At 30.7% G+C, this 15,149-nt stretch overlaps 1 protein-coding gene across 1 annotated transcript in view; it reads right to left on the reverse strand.

Moving 5' to 3' along the window:
• LOC131850892 (D-beta-hydroxybutyrate dehydrogenase, mitochondrial) overlaps positions 1 to 15,149 on the reverse strand; it is a 32,543-nt gene that overhangs the window by 5,055 nt on the left and 12,339 nt on the right. The gene's annotated exons all lie outside the window — the stretch shown is intronic.

A 15,149-nucleotide genomic window follows, 5' to 3' on the forward strand; every position in this document is an offset into this window, starting at 1 on the left:
TATTAATTTCCCATTCCCGTGGGAACTTTGGAATAAAATGTATGTGGAATATTCTTATACAGAATAACAACATTGTGTAAAAGTTTTGAGTTTATTGATCGACAGTACATTTCGAGTTCTAAGGATATAAATAAACATTTTCTGAATTTTTACGTAGATACAGGTTAACATAATAATTTGCGATTTAGTAAAAATTTGAAAGTAGTTTTTAACTGCAAATTTTTCTAATTCACTTGTATTTTTTTACCCACAACGATAGTGGCAATCAAGCATACGGCCCTTCTGATGGTAAATAGTTACGGTAGCCAATGGACGCCTGAACACCAGGGATATTAAGTGGGCCATGCCGACCGTTAAGAAACATTATATTCCCCTCTTGAAAAACCAAATGCTGTAGTCTATAGACAACTCTCAAGTATCTCAGGCGTCCGTAGGTTATGGTAACCTTTAAGCATCAGATGAGCCATATGCATGTTTGTCGCCATATTAATAAAAAAAAAACTGAGTCTTGTGGGACGCCAGCGTTAATATTTATGTGATCGGAGCAACTACTATCGACCATGGTTTTGATGTATCTGCCAAACAAAAAACTAGTGATTTGAATAATCCCTCTAGTACTTACGAGTACAATTTGATAGAAGTGGTACCAAACCCGATCGAATACCTACGTTATATCAAGGCTAACTCATCTTTGCTGAATTTGCTCTAACTGATCTGACCTCATACTCATTTTATCATGTTCCACTGGTGTCCCGCTAGAGTAAAGCGCAGGTAAGTGGATCATACCATTATTGTCCCTTGAAAAATACAACTGCCTTTATGCTTTTAATGGAAGATACACAAAAAATCACAGTTAATCACCAGTAAATTAGATTGAATAAATATATAAATATAGTAAATTTATTTATATACAACAGTGGTGGAAACGTACGGTATATCTGATTTGGTGGTTATCTTAAACGGTTATTGTAGTAATGTCATGCACGCATTTAGAAATCATCATATATGCTTTTTGAAAGATTGGATTATAATTTTCATATTACTAAGATGACCATTTGTAAATGAGCATTTCATTGCACACCGGAGGATAATGTGCAGACAAATAAATTAAGTCTTCATACAAAATAGACGGCGACAGCTTGATTGATGTGCGTTATAATAACTGCCCAGTGAATATTTTATTTAGGCAATTGTTGGTGCCTACCTATGCGTGACGTAGTGACGTTCGAGGTTAACTATTTCAGGTTTGCCTGATCGTTAATTCTTAATCTTCTAGTGCTCTCACTGTTCAAAGTCACGCACCAATCACAGGCCATGTTTGCATATTTGGTGATTGTTAGCTTTTATGACGATTCCGACTTGTTATTGCAGATAAATTAAACGTAACTGGCAGGCAATAAAATTAAAAATAGTTAATAGTGTACAGGACTTGGAAAAATATGTTTTTAAATGGTTTCTCATAACAAGTAAAAGTTACCTGTCCGACAGGCAAACTTAGTAAAACTTTATTTTTTCATATTTCAATTGAATGTGAGTACTAACTTGCTATAAGGTATATATTAGGGATTCATGTAGACGTCGGACAATATTCCAGTTAGAAAAGAAAACAGCGAGTATGAGTTATATTTTCTTTCGTGGCATTTATTCTGTAAAAACAGGACCATTAACCTATTTTAAATCGGACTTTTGCATGGATTGATGACGCAAGTGACTATGCCGAGGTTGGCACCAGAGTACAATCTATTCAGCATTTTTACGTGTCCCTTAACGTGTCCTTTGGGCCACGTAACCCACCAATCGTATGTAGGTATTGTATCTAGTAATTATGTGAAAACGGAACTCCTAGTTGAGCTACACAATTTCATAAGTGTAGAGCTTATTTTCATAATTACGTGCTTTTAATATTTATTCTCACCTACTCAATACTTAATTATGAATATTTGCAAGGTAGTTGTAATACATTTTGTATTTGTAAATTTAAATTGATATTTAATTTATCAATGGACAATAGACATAGAACACAATTAAAATATTAAACGATTAGAATATGTATATATAAAATTAAAAAAATAGGGATTACGTACAGACCACATTATTTACATTTATCTATAACAAGTCATTTGATACTATTATTTGAAGATCATATGTATACTATATGCAAGTCAGTTATGTGCATACTATAATCAGTTAAGTTGTTTTATCTATATAAAACAGCAGTTATTTTATAAATTAACATTTGTTCATTGTTTTTCTTTGTTCATCGCACCATTAAAAATTAAATAATTAAACTTTCGTAGCTCACATCATGTAAAACAAATTAATAAATACACAAAAACCTTTGTAGTTGTAGAATAATACCTATTCTATAACTTGACTATAAAAATTTTTGTTCTAAATTCTATTCTGTGATATAAATATTCTTTATTGTTTTTATTCTTATAAACATAAAAAGTACAAAGTATTAAATTTCACATAATATGTTGAAAGGACGTATAAGTAGTTATTCATACGCGGGAAACTTAAACGGCATTACAGGTTACCAATTTTTTATAGTTTCTGAATGTGGTAAAAAATTCCAATAAAATAACAGTAACCCACTGACCTGCAATCCAATGCAGAGCTGTTAAAGAATAATGCGCACACCAGTTAGAAGAAGAAAACTGAGTAGGAAGAGTAGAAAAACGGAGACAGACTTTTGCGGAATATAACGAAACGCCATTTGCGAAATAGTTTAGGCAAGAGTAAACACAGATTGTATCTTCGTCTAGGAGTATTTTTCCAGAACTGTTTTATAACGCGTGTAGGTATTGGTAATCATTTAATGAAAGAAAATTGGAGCACAAAATGTTTGTTCTTATTATTATATACTATATTTTATTAATAATAACAAAGGACTTGGCTAACAAAGGCTTGCGTATATTTTTCTTTTTTTTCCTTTTTTATTTAAAAGAATGTTAGCATTATTAGAGGTCAGTAATATATGTCAGTCCATCAGTTCGTATCTCGTCCGGAATTTAGCCAATAGGTGACTGTGGAGTCTATCAGTAAAGTAAACTACTAGTACGTGGAAGTGCAATAAAAATCTGAACGGCCTATTCATAATGAATGAAATAATTGTAATTTATAATGTCGGTAGTTTATAACCACAGACATAAAAAATGTAAATAATTACAATAAATGCTAGGAAATCTTCGGTTGTTTACTCAAATGGCGTAGATAGCAGATGAACAGTGCGTTACGTTATACAAATAAATAACGATTGAGTTTGAATTCGTTCCTTAGTCATATGTCAGAACTGCTTATTTGTCTAATAATGTGGATGTTATTTTAAAAAAAGAAGGTAAGCTAAACAGAAAAAAAGCTATAATAAAAATCGCTGAAGGTGAGTTTGACAATTATGTATCTATTAGTATAACTATGTAATATTATGTTATCTGTAGATATTAGACTCACACGTAGATATTAGATAATAATTGTCTGATAATTTTTATTGGGTTTAGTTAGATGTTAAATGAATCTCACTAATTATAATTATACATGTTCACGACGACCATTTGTTCTATAATCAAATCCTAATATACTAAATAATGCTGTAGTCTCCAATACAGGACTAATGATTGTAAGCAGCCATTATGGTGGGATAGTTCGCTTCGTCCTCGTAGCTCAATATGGTAGTGTAATGATGTAGTCTCTATCAAAACTCGAAAATGTTTGAATGTGTATGTCACAGGCATACATACACTGTACGCTTTTCAATGATTTTGGAGCAGTACTCGTTAGAAACAGATACTGGAAAATGGATGGATTAAAAATAGTTTTCTTACAAGCGTTTTATTGATAAAGGTGTGTGTATAGAGAATTTATGTATGCAGTACCTATACACCACGAGTTTTACACTCTTTTAACTTTTTTCAAAGTTTATCGTTTTATTCTTTTTTATAAATCGTAAATAGTATCTATGGCTACTTATTTTTTACTGAACGACGACCTCCTAACGTGATTTTTCTGTATATGACTGACGGTAGATCAATATTCAAAAGTGATCGTTGACGTTTTGACTGGCATCTAGGCGTTGGTTTCGTGTATGACGTCCGACTAGACATTAGTCGCTACCGACAATGTAACATTGGAGATCACGGATTTTAATGTTGATGAATTTTAGCAATTACTGTACATATAATGTTCAAAAGAATTCACGTTACAAAGTAATTAGTAGTAGGCATATAATATTTACAGAAACAAATACTTCTATTATCTATTATTAAAAGTTCTATACTTTGCCCTATCTATGTTGTTACAGACAAACTAAAATTAAGCCTGTGGAATGTGTCAAACAAAAAATGAGCGATGGATAACTATAAAAAACATTTAAAAACATCGAGAGTACCTAAACGTGAATTACAGAAAATTTTATAATTCAAATATCACAACAGTTGGTAGACTTTAATCGGTATGTACAGCATTCGACTTATTTTTGAAAGAAATCGTTTCAATCACTTATCATCAATTGCTATTCTCATTCAATTTAGATTTTGACGTTAAACCATTATTATATTTTATTATTTTTATATCTCTACCGTAAAAGTTATATTAATATCTTATCTCTGTAATTATAGATGTTCAAACTTATTTGCTTAAAACCACCTAGACATAGAAATGAAATTATTTATTTGATTGAAATTATTGTGTGAACAATCTTAGTAAGTACGTATTATTGTTTATTAATTCGTCTTACCTACTATATATGAGGCTATGTCGTTTTTTCATCTTAACTTATGAAATAGTTCTATAGGAAGATGATTAGCAAATATGAACAGCATTACAGATCATCATGTTATAATATGATACTGGTGATACCATTGCGCGTATGTCATGCCTCTTATTCTTAAGTTTCATTGTCTAATTAGACCCTTTTACCAAAACAAAAACAAACCTTACGTGGGGGCTGCAATAGGTGATACTGAAGTATCGACGTAGATGACATTATTATTTTATTATTATTATTTATAACATTATTATAGTCTATTAATTTATTTACAGTAGGTACTTGTCTGTTTTTATCGTATCCGCAGGCAGTCTCCTACGACTGCGAGAAACTCAGTAATTACTGATACACTGCGCCTTCTGGCCACAAAATATTTGTACGTAATAAACCTCAACCTAATCTAAATATGTGGTATTTTGCAGTATACACTCATTGGTACTAAATAAAATGCTATGTAAAATGTAACTAAATGAGAAGAAAAGCTAAAAGGAATTCATTAGAACCTTTATTTTTACTTTTACCCAAGATGATTGACCAGGCTAAGCAGAGATTGTGTTATGGGGAAAAATATCTGTTCCAAATATATAAACACATTTTTTTTATAAACCCTTGATTAGGGGAGATGGAGGTAAGATGGGGTAGTGGGTAAGACGGGGTACCCACCAAAATTTACAGTTCAAATTGATCAATCACGCTCTTTCAATCATCGTGCTACGCGGCACCATGAGACTTATCAGTCGCCGTGTATTTAGAGGTTTACAAGTGCAAAGTGTCGAAAAAAATGCAAAATAAGTGTTTTATTGCAAGTTGTTTATCACATTTTCTTCTGGCTTAACACGTGACTGTGGTTTGTTAAATAACGTTAGCTGGTGAGGTGTTGTTGTGATTGATGCTTAAACTAATCTATAAAAAAGTAGGCATTGTGTTCTTTAAATATTATTGACTGTTTTGTTTTTATATTATGAATGAGGTTTGTGAGGATGGATGGTTTACTTTTTCACGCAAAACTAATGAACGGATTTCGATGAAACACATAGGCTATATTTTATATTACATCAGGTACAGCTGAATATAATTTATTATAACAACTGGTTATTATTTAAAAAGACGACAGGGCATTTCATTTAAAAATATATTGTATCTATAATGTCAAATAAGTCTGAAAAAAATCCTCTCTGCAAACCCCCAAAAAATACACGAATATTCTGTATTGTGTAAATATATTTATCCTTTATATGTGTCTACAAAAAAAATCTTTTATGTGAAAGCCATTATATATAAAATAGTGAACTATGAACATATTTAATTTAGATACTGTAATAACAATGCGTAAACTACAGTACTAAATTAATTCTTGTCAAAATAAACACTTTTATTGGTTTTGGTAATTAAATTAAATGAAATTTGTTCTAAATAAATGGATAAAAAAATCAAAGTAACAGGGATGAGAAACAATATCTATTTTGCGAGTTGTAATCGTAAAAAAAACTGTGATATTTAAAAAATATATAGAACAAATGTTAATAGACCAAATTAATTTTTTAAAGCTATTGAGTAATATGGACAAAATATAAGATTTTTTTTCAAAAAATCCTCAGAATGAAATTTGATGCATTTTGGTAAAAATTTTGACGGGACTTAGGTAATGTAAATACAACTCGAAACTCAGCAATTCGAACTCCGTTCCTATTGGTAATAGCGTTATTAGTACAATCACACTACGGCTAATAGGAGCGGAGCTACAGTGAAGAATGTTGCGTAAATAAGAAAGTGTGACACAGACAAAGCGGGTCATAGAAAACACACAAACAATCATACTTATAAAAAGGTTTGTATCATGCGAGGAATCCAGCCCGCGTTCATAAAAAGTAGGGCTACATGCTAAACCGATAAACTACCGAGGCTATCTTATGTTTAGAAATATAAGAGCAAATTCTGTAAACATAATCTCAGTATAATTTCTTAAATTTATGCATTTATTTGAAATTATTCTAAAATAATAATTATACTCGATGAATATAGATTACGTATATTGTTCATTGCACCTTAACTAAAGATGGGGTGCTATATAATATAATAAAAATATATATTAGAAAGAAACCGCTACTGTTATATCAGCACTATTGCAAGTACTTCTGCGCAAAATCCCAAAAATCCTTTGCTTATGATAGAGAGAGAGAGAGGCAAATGTAACAAAGAAGAGGCCGGTCTAGTATATCACTTACTATGAGTTAAGTTATACAATTGTCCTTCCAGGTCAAGGTTAACTATGACTGCTGAGGGCCTATTTACGACATTTGTGTCTTTTTGTACTCGTAGACAGTTTACTTGTTTATAGTAAGGCGCAAATTAAAGTTTGCTCCTTAAAGGTCACAGACGCGGCAGTTTTGGTATTTATTATTCGAGTTACTTCATAAATACGGATATACAAATATACATATCTAGATGGAATAAACACATCGTATTACAGTATTAATTTTTTTCGCCAGTTTACTATTACAAAAATTTACGTATTACAAAAATAGGGTAGGTACGCCATGTCATGACTTTGGATCGAATCACTGGATAATTTCATAAAATTGGTGATATATAGTATTATATAAAAGCAACGATATACAAGTATAATAATCTTGTTAATAGTATCAAATGCAAATTATCAATAATATTTGCATAGATAGCGTTTTACACGTAATTAAATTTTTCACTGATGATAGCTGACGTATAAACAGTGGCAGGTGGTTCCAAAGAAGGATAACGAATATAGTGAACGATGTGTCGTAATAAGTAATATGATGTACTGGTGTTATTAACTGCAAATTTCCTGATGACCTAATTAACATTATTAGGGCTGTGAAGAAAAATAAAACTTTTCCTTCAAATAGTGAGAAGCTGTTTGGATATACAGAATTTTATGTAGAAGGCTTTCCCCTCTGCATAACATTGTTACTCCTTACGTCTATCTATATATTGTGATAGGCTAATGTTACAATAAAAATATCTCCAAACGTAAAAGAATAACACGGACAATAGATTTAGTAAAGTCTACCTAAAACCAGACTGTTATCACTATCACCTCCTGTTGTAACATCCAACGATCATAACTATAGATTGTCCCAAATTGCTATAAACACAAATAATTAGGTATACCGTGGAAAATTTAATAGTATGTCTTCATTGCCAATGACATAGATGTGGGAGTACATTTTAAATTAAGTTGTGATCTCTTATTTTTCTCGCGTAAGGGACCCGTTGTATATAAGTCTTTGTCTTGTAAAGTAAGTGTTTTACCTCAAGTGATTACCTGAGCAACAGAGCATGGCGTTCAGAATAAGGTCACATCTCTCACGGGAATTAGCTACAATAGCTTTTCTACTAATGGAATACATGAAAACTAAATTGTTGCCCAACAAACCTTAATACTTATGGTTGATACTAGACAACATAGATGTCTTTTACACATATGAAATGACTTAGCAATAATACAAATTTTCATACCCGCAATATTCTAATAAATAAACGAGAATATATAACTGTTATGTAATTGATTGTGTGTATTATATTTTTATTGCTTGCCTAGTTATATGACATGTTTTACTCACATTAGTTACATATTTCCATAATTTCTTAATAAGGCCGCCCATTGTTGCACCTTTGTGTTGCACTTAAAAATAAAATATTTTTATCTATTTATTCATATATTTAACTGTATTTTCTGTGATGAGTGCAATAAAGTGTTTATTAATATTATTATAGTACGGTATAAGAACCGTTGCTTTAATTAAACAATAAAGTACATGGGCGTCGTGGAAAATCTGTAGGCTTCCGACTGGGGCGTAAAATGTTATTAGTCCTGCTGTAAAATAGCCAACTAAACTTTCTACTAATTTGACGTAACTAAAGGTAATATCTTGGTATTTTTTTTGTAATAATACCTTTATACATGTTATGTTAGTCATGTATATATTTACGTATAGTGAAAATAAAATAGAACCTTATACTCGTATTTAGGTAAGTTGTAATGTTTGTTTGTATGTTTGTTTGGGTCACATTTAGCAACAGAATTTTAAACTAGTACGGATTACATACAATATATGGTTAGGTGCCACCTAAGTACAATAATATTGCTCATGGATATATATTCTATGTTCTTAAGTATGTTTTTTGTGTAATTGGAATGGCAAAAAATGGACGGCTCACCTAATGGCAAATGGTAACCGTCACATACTTTATTATTTCCACTTTTCAATGGAAACACAGTTTATAAAGTAAGCTTATAGCAATAGTTGAGACTGAGAGACTGAGAGATTTGTAAAAGTCTATCAGGGTATAACTTTGAAAAGAGAGCAAATCAAAACGCTTGCGTACTACTATTACTGGTTACAATATTAGATGATCATAACTGCGGTTGATTCCAATTATTCACGGTAAGTTGTTTATCGTTTTGTTCATTCTAATACATAAAAGTAAAGCTTTTGACCTTTAACTCAAATATTTTAATAAACTTAATATATGACAAGGTGTTATGGCAAGGTTCATTGGATAGTTCCGTATTAGTTAATGGCTACCCAGCGCGTAGGAGGGAGGGCATCTTTGTTGTGGTAAAACAGCGATGAACAGTAGTAGAATTCGAAGTAGTGGCATATTGCAAGTGAATGCACAACATAGAAATTAATTTATATTGAAATAAATTCTCGTTATCAGTTATAATAATTAAATATATATAATTGTTAATAAATTGTTGTTATATATCTCGAAAATAACCACGTAATAAAGGTATAAACCTTTATTTATGGTATTATACTTTAAAACATATCTATATGTATTTGTTTCCATAAAACATTCATATGGCATAAGGAGTTTAGAAAGGCTAAGCTAGATCTAAAACGTTTGGCTAACACTTATTTAGACCATTATATAGCTATAAATGTAAACCAAATGATGATTTTGATGATATATCAAAAACTGATGTATTTACGTATATTATTCTACAATCTTTAGTTATGCCAATATCTCACATTTGTTTTCAGATTCTTCTTAGAAAGTTGATGAACTGTATTTTTTTACGTTTTCTCTTAGGTAAATGACAAAAAACATGTAGCATAAAAAATCAGGGCAGAGTTGTAATGTATTCTTCTTCTTATTCTTATATGTAGTAATAATAATATATCTATAATTTGTATAGTAAGAGTGTCAGCAACATACGACAGCTCACCATTTCTCCCCTACTGGCTACTGAATTTTATTTACTTATTTATTACTTATGGTTGTAATATATAAGTGAATAAAATTTCTTCATATAATACTCCATGATCTTAAGTCATTAAATAAGACTAATAGTCTTTTTGGGAGCTTCTTTATAAAATCGTTACTTAGTTAATATAAAACAATATTACATTTGTTATACGACCAAGAAGTAGTTTGGAATTAACCATTCACTCTTTAGTTACACCGAAGAGACTTAAACTTTCCTGTGTTTTAAACAAGTTGTTTACAAAACAATAATTTGCCTATAATCGTTTAACATATTGTGTAAAAAAATTAAACGCGAGTAAAAAATTTAATTGATAAGAAAACTTCTTTTAGAAACGGTTGAAAATATTGATACTACTGCTTTACTTAAATGCATGCTGTACACGAGCGTACGTAATAACGTTGTAACTCGTATATAACAGTTATTAATACCAAACTGAACATTTATTATTGTTCCTGTAATGAAGACATCAGTCATACGCAGGTTAAAAACCTACTGAAGTAATATTCTCCGTAAATATAAACACGGTATGGCACCGTTTTTGGTCGAAGATGTTTTACATTCAATATGGCATGATTTAACCTTTTTGAGAATATCAATCGACTTTACATAACCACAAATCTTAACTATTAAACTCATTATGAAAATTATTATTACTTATATCATTCCAAATGTCACGTCATAAACTATTTTGGAAATTTATATTTAAAAAAATAAATATCCAATTTTATTTCTATATATTCATTGTTTCCAACAAAACCCATCGCTCGTATCTAACATTTGTAACAAAATATAACAAATGAATAAACAATTATTGAACATGGTAAATAATAATGAAATTATATGATCTGTTTCGATATAGCAACAAATGTCAAATTATTAGATATTTATGTTAAAAATCAATAACGTATTGGCTATCCTATGATCATTTTTTACCACGAATTCACCTGTACAGTCAAGATAAATTGATGCTATAGTATTTAAGAATGAAAAGCTACTGGAAATATATTGTATTGTAATATACCTACTGTAAAAAAATTAAGCAGATTAAAATAGTCGATATATGTTATCAGCGCTAACAAGCACCCAAATAATGTTTTTAAAACTTAGCAATCATAATATGTATTGGTATAGAAGCAAAGGAAAAAAATAAAAAATTGACTTATTCATCTGTAACGTATTAATAATTATGCAAATTTAATTTTTGACTATAAAAAATTATAGAATTCCGGAAATTCTATTGTAATGAATTTCTACGTAAAGTAAGCTATTTTATATATCGCAAGTTATCTTAGCTGTGTAACTACGTAATGTGTATTTGAAAGTCTTCGTAATAATATTCTATTCTAAGTTTCGAGTAAAGAAGTCAAAGTTTAATTTCAAGGTGCTCTATTTCTAGTACAGTCACCCATCTACAGAATATCATCATCATCAGAATAATCATCTCATTGGGTCACAAATAATTTTTAAAATATTTTCTCAATGTATCCATTTATGCTCTGCACTAAATATGGGAATAGGAGATATTTATGTTTATAGGAAACATGTCCCTTCCTACGCAGTTGTAGCGCAAAGTACTATTATATATTCTGTGGCGTAAGATGTGAGTCTGTCGCCAGCATGTCTGAATCGACACCCGGCGAGTGGTGACTTCTAAGGGAGACTCATAGTCTGTCCCGCTTGCTGGCATCGGTTGTTTTGGCATTTAATCTTAATATCGTGGGTGTAATGGTAGAGTCGGATATCTACCCATAATAGACATCGCGTAGGTGGTAACTAATGACTTCCAGGAGATTTCTATAAGATAAATAATGTTGTCTAGATTTTTTGCCTTTTCGAATTTTAATGTGGTATGTTTAATTACTTACTTAAGTCATATAATAATAATAATAATATAATATCTCAGGACAATTCACACAGCGTCATCTAGTCCCAAGCTAAGCTATGTTATGGGTACTAGAAAACTGATATAAATACATGGATATACTTTTTTTGTAAACAAATACATATTATACATAGAAAACACCCAGACCGATACAAACAATCATACTCATGAATACTAATGTTTGTGCCGTACGAGGAATCGAACCCACGACCATCGGATATTAAAGCGGTGTGCTAAACCACTAGACCACCGAGGCTTAATTAATTATAAATGTACTGAAACATTTAACATGCTGGAAGTAGTTGGAAATAATACATATAGAATATTATTATACAACTATGTTAGTCGGACCAAAAATTCTATAAGCTTTTTTATATTTATTTTGGATTTTTTATGTGCATAGAATAATAGACAATTTTAATGGAAAATACAGATTTATCATATAAAACTACATGAAAATATTGTGCACATTTATACAGTCTTTGTACTTATATGAAAATCGGTTAGGTATAAATAAATCATGTTTGCTAAAAAATCTTATAAGAAATAAGTTGTGCAAAGTAAATTTATTACAGGCGAAAATAAGGTCGAGATAAATATTCATAGAATTAATAGGGTTTCGGATGCTTTCGTAGGGAAATCTCATTTCATGAGCCGCCTTCATATGGAGATCATCCTACATATACATACATTAAACATTTTAATTTAAGATAATATACTTTATTCTTAAGTTTTTGCAGCTATTATGACACTCACAAGAATACGAAATAAAATTTTCGAAAATGAACAATGACAATAAATGTACACTTGACATGTATATTTTAAACTATTTGTTGTGAATATTTTATTACATGCAATGTCATTAGATCACTAGTATACGATTTAACTACTATACCAATATTTGTAGTACAATATCAAAACTGTAATACGAGTATGTATTTATGTGATACGGTATGGACGGGCGACGAGGGTACGCTGAGGTTTGAATTTAAAAAAATCTGTCGCGTAAGAAGATAGTTAGAAAATTCACACAAGAGCGACATTTTGTTTGCAGTTACTAAAGAATCCCGCCTTGTCAGTGTGTGTATCAGTAAATATGCTTGAGCTGTGTGAGTACTACATGAGCTTTCCCGTGACGCTGCTTATGTCCTGCACTGCTTTCCTGTTCCATTGGCCTCTACAAGTCTCTCAATTCTTGGGTGAGCGTTAGCTTGGTACCTATTTATTGACCTTATTGTGTATGTGATCCCTTGGTAGTGTCATAAATCTACTATTTGAGCTATCGGTATTACTTTGTTTGTCTCTATCAATAAAGTTACTCGCGTGTCCTTTTTATACATATGTTCTTTTGTTTGTTATTTTTTTAACACGTCTCATGTGTCGACTGAATTAGCCGGGTAGACAATAAATCCCAATCCAACCATTCCGTTTATTTTTATTTCTCTAACTGTTCCCTTACGTGACAATGCACCATTATAAGCTGCAATAACAGCAATAACATCTCTTTATAGAAAGATTGTTTAGTAATTGACGATTACTAATTGTAAACGCAGTAATGATCAATTTAGTAAAGTAGATAACTAGTTTTTAAAATATAGAGAGCGACATGGGTGTACCCAGATAAATTTGACATAACGATACGATTTTATTTTTTTGTTTTTCTCTTATTACTGAAAAATTATCAAATTTGTGTACTAACCTTGGCTTTCTCAAGCCGCTAAGTTAAAACTAAAGAATAATTACGAAGATATAGATAATTATATAACAGACTACCTAAACGACGCAACTTCGTTTGTGTCACATTTATCATAATATTTCGCCCAATTTACATGCTATTCTTTTTAAACCATAGCCTGTGTTATTCTGATGTATAAGCCATTAAACAGTAAAGTTTCATCAAACTCGTGAAAAACTATCCATCCATACAAACATCCATCCATCTGTACTTACAAGCTTTCGAGTTTATAATAGTAATAAGATTTAAAGACTTAATTGTTACCTAAAAAGTCGATGTACTCGTAGCTAGTAAGTTGTTGAATTGTCAGGATAATTCGTCTATATAAATAAGTGTATGTGTGGATGAGTACAGAAAAGAAGTAACAGAAATGTAGAATTAATGATTTCTGAATCTGTAGGTAAAGAAAATAGTAACGAGTATTAAAATAAATAAAATATGAAAGAGTTTATAAAGAAAAATTTAATACTCAAGCGAAAAAACTCAAGTTAAATTATTGTGAATTAATATTATTATGATGTGACTTTCCTAAACACATCTATTTGGTAGCTGTCTATCTGTCAATGTCTTACATGTCCGCCTATCATTCAGTTACTCCTCTCATAATATTGATATGCGAATTTAATAACAAAGAAATATACCTATAGACCTTCTATAGAATATTTATTACGTTTGTAACTAAAACTGTATTACAATAACGGCGTATAAAAAGAAGCGATTGACTTGTTCAGTCATCGTCATTTATGTATCCTTTTATAATTGGAAAATTATTGTATCGAAATACCGTAGAAACATTCTTGTGCTATTTATCATAAAGAATATAATCAGCACTATGTGATACGATCTTTTCTTTTTAATTTTTATTACATATGGTCCATAGATTTCTCTTTCGCATTGATAATTTCGAGCTAGTTCTTTATTTTTCTTTGCTAATAAAAAAATAAAGATCCTAGGTGTCATTAGCTCTATACAAAATGGACTGGTATAATTGAGCTCTGTTCTTTGATCGCTCTTACGATATGCTAAGAATGAAAAGTAGTGCCATAATTATTCTCCCTTCATCACCGACAATTTTATTATATAAAAGCAAGGTTATTTTTGTCGAAGTTATGACGTCATTATCGCTCACTTCTGCTATTGCAGGCAAATCATTATGGCAGTAACGTAGAAGTTTGCATTTTCGATATGATCGTGACTCGATCAGTAATGGCACATTTTAGTAGTCGCCTATTGGGATTCAAACTTTTCCAAATGCCAAAGATAAGTTTCGTACTTATTTTCGGGGTTGAGACGGAATGGAAAAACGGAAACCCATACGCTAAATCTTTCCAGGCATGACAATGCTGATGAGTTTTCACTTATAGATTCTGTATTAAGATGTAGGTGTTCGTATTTTCAGTAAAAAAATTGAATCAATCACTTATTATTTATTACCTTACACTATAAGTATTTAGGCATAAAAGATGAAAGCAAAATTGTGATTTTTTTTTATTAAAAGTAAACTAATACTCAT

This window comes from Achroia grisella, unplaced genomic scaffold (assembly GCF_030625045.1).
Source record: "Achroia grisella isolate CSIRO2021 unplaced genomic scaffold, CSIRO_AGI_Agris_v1 utg780, whole genome shotgun sequence".
Taxonomy (NCBI): Eukaryota; Metazoa; Arthropoda; class Insecta; order Lepidoptera; family Pyralidae; genus Achroia; species Achroia grisella.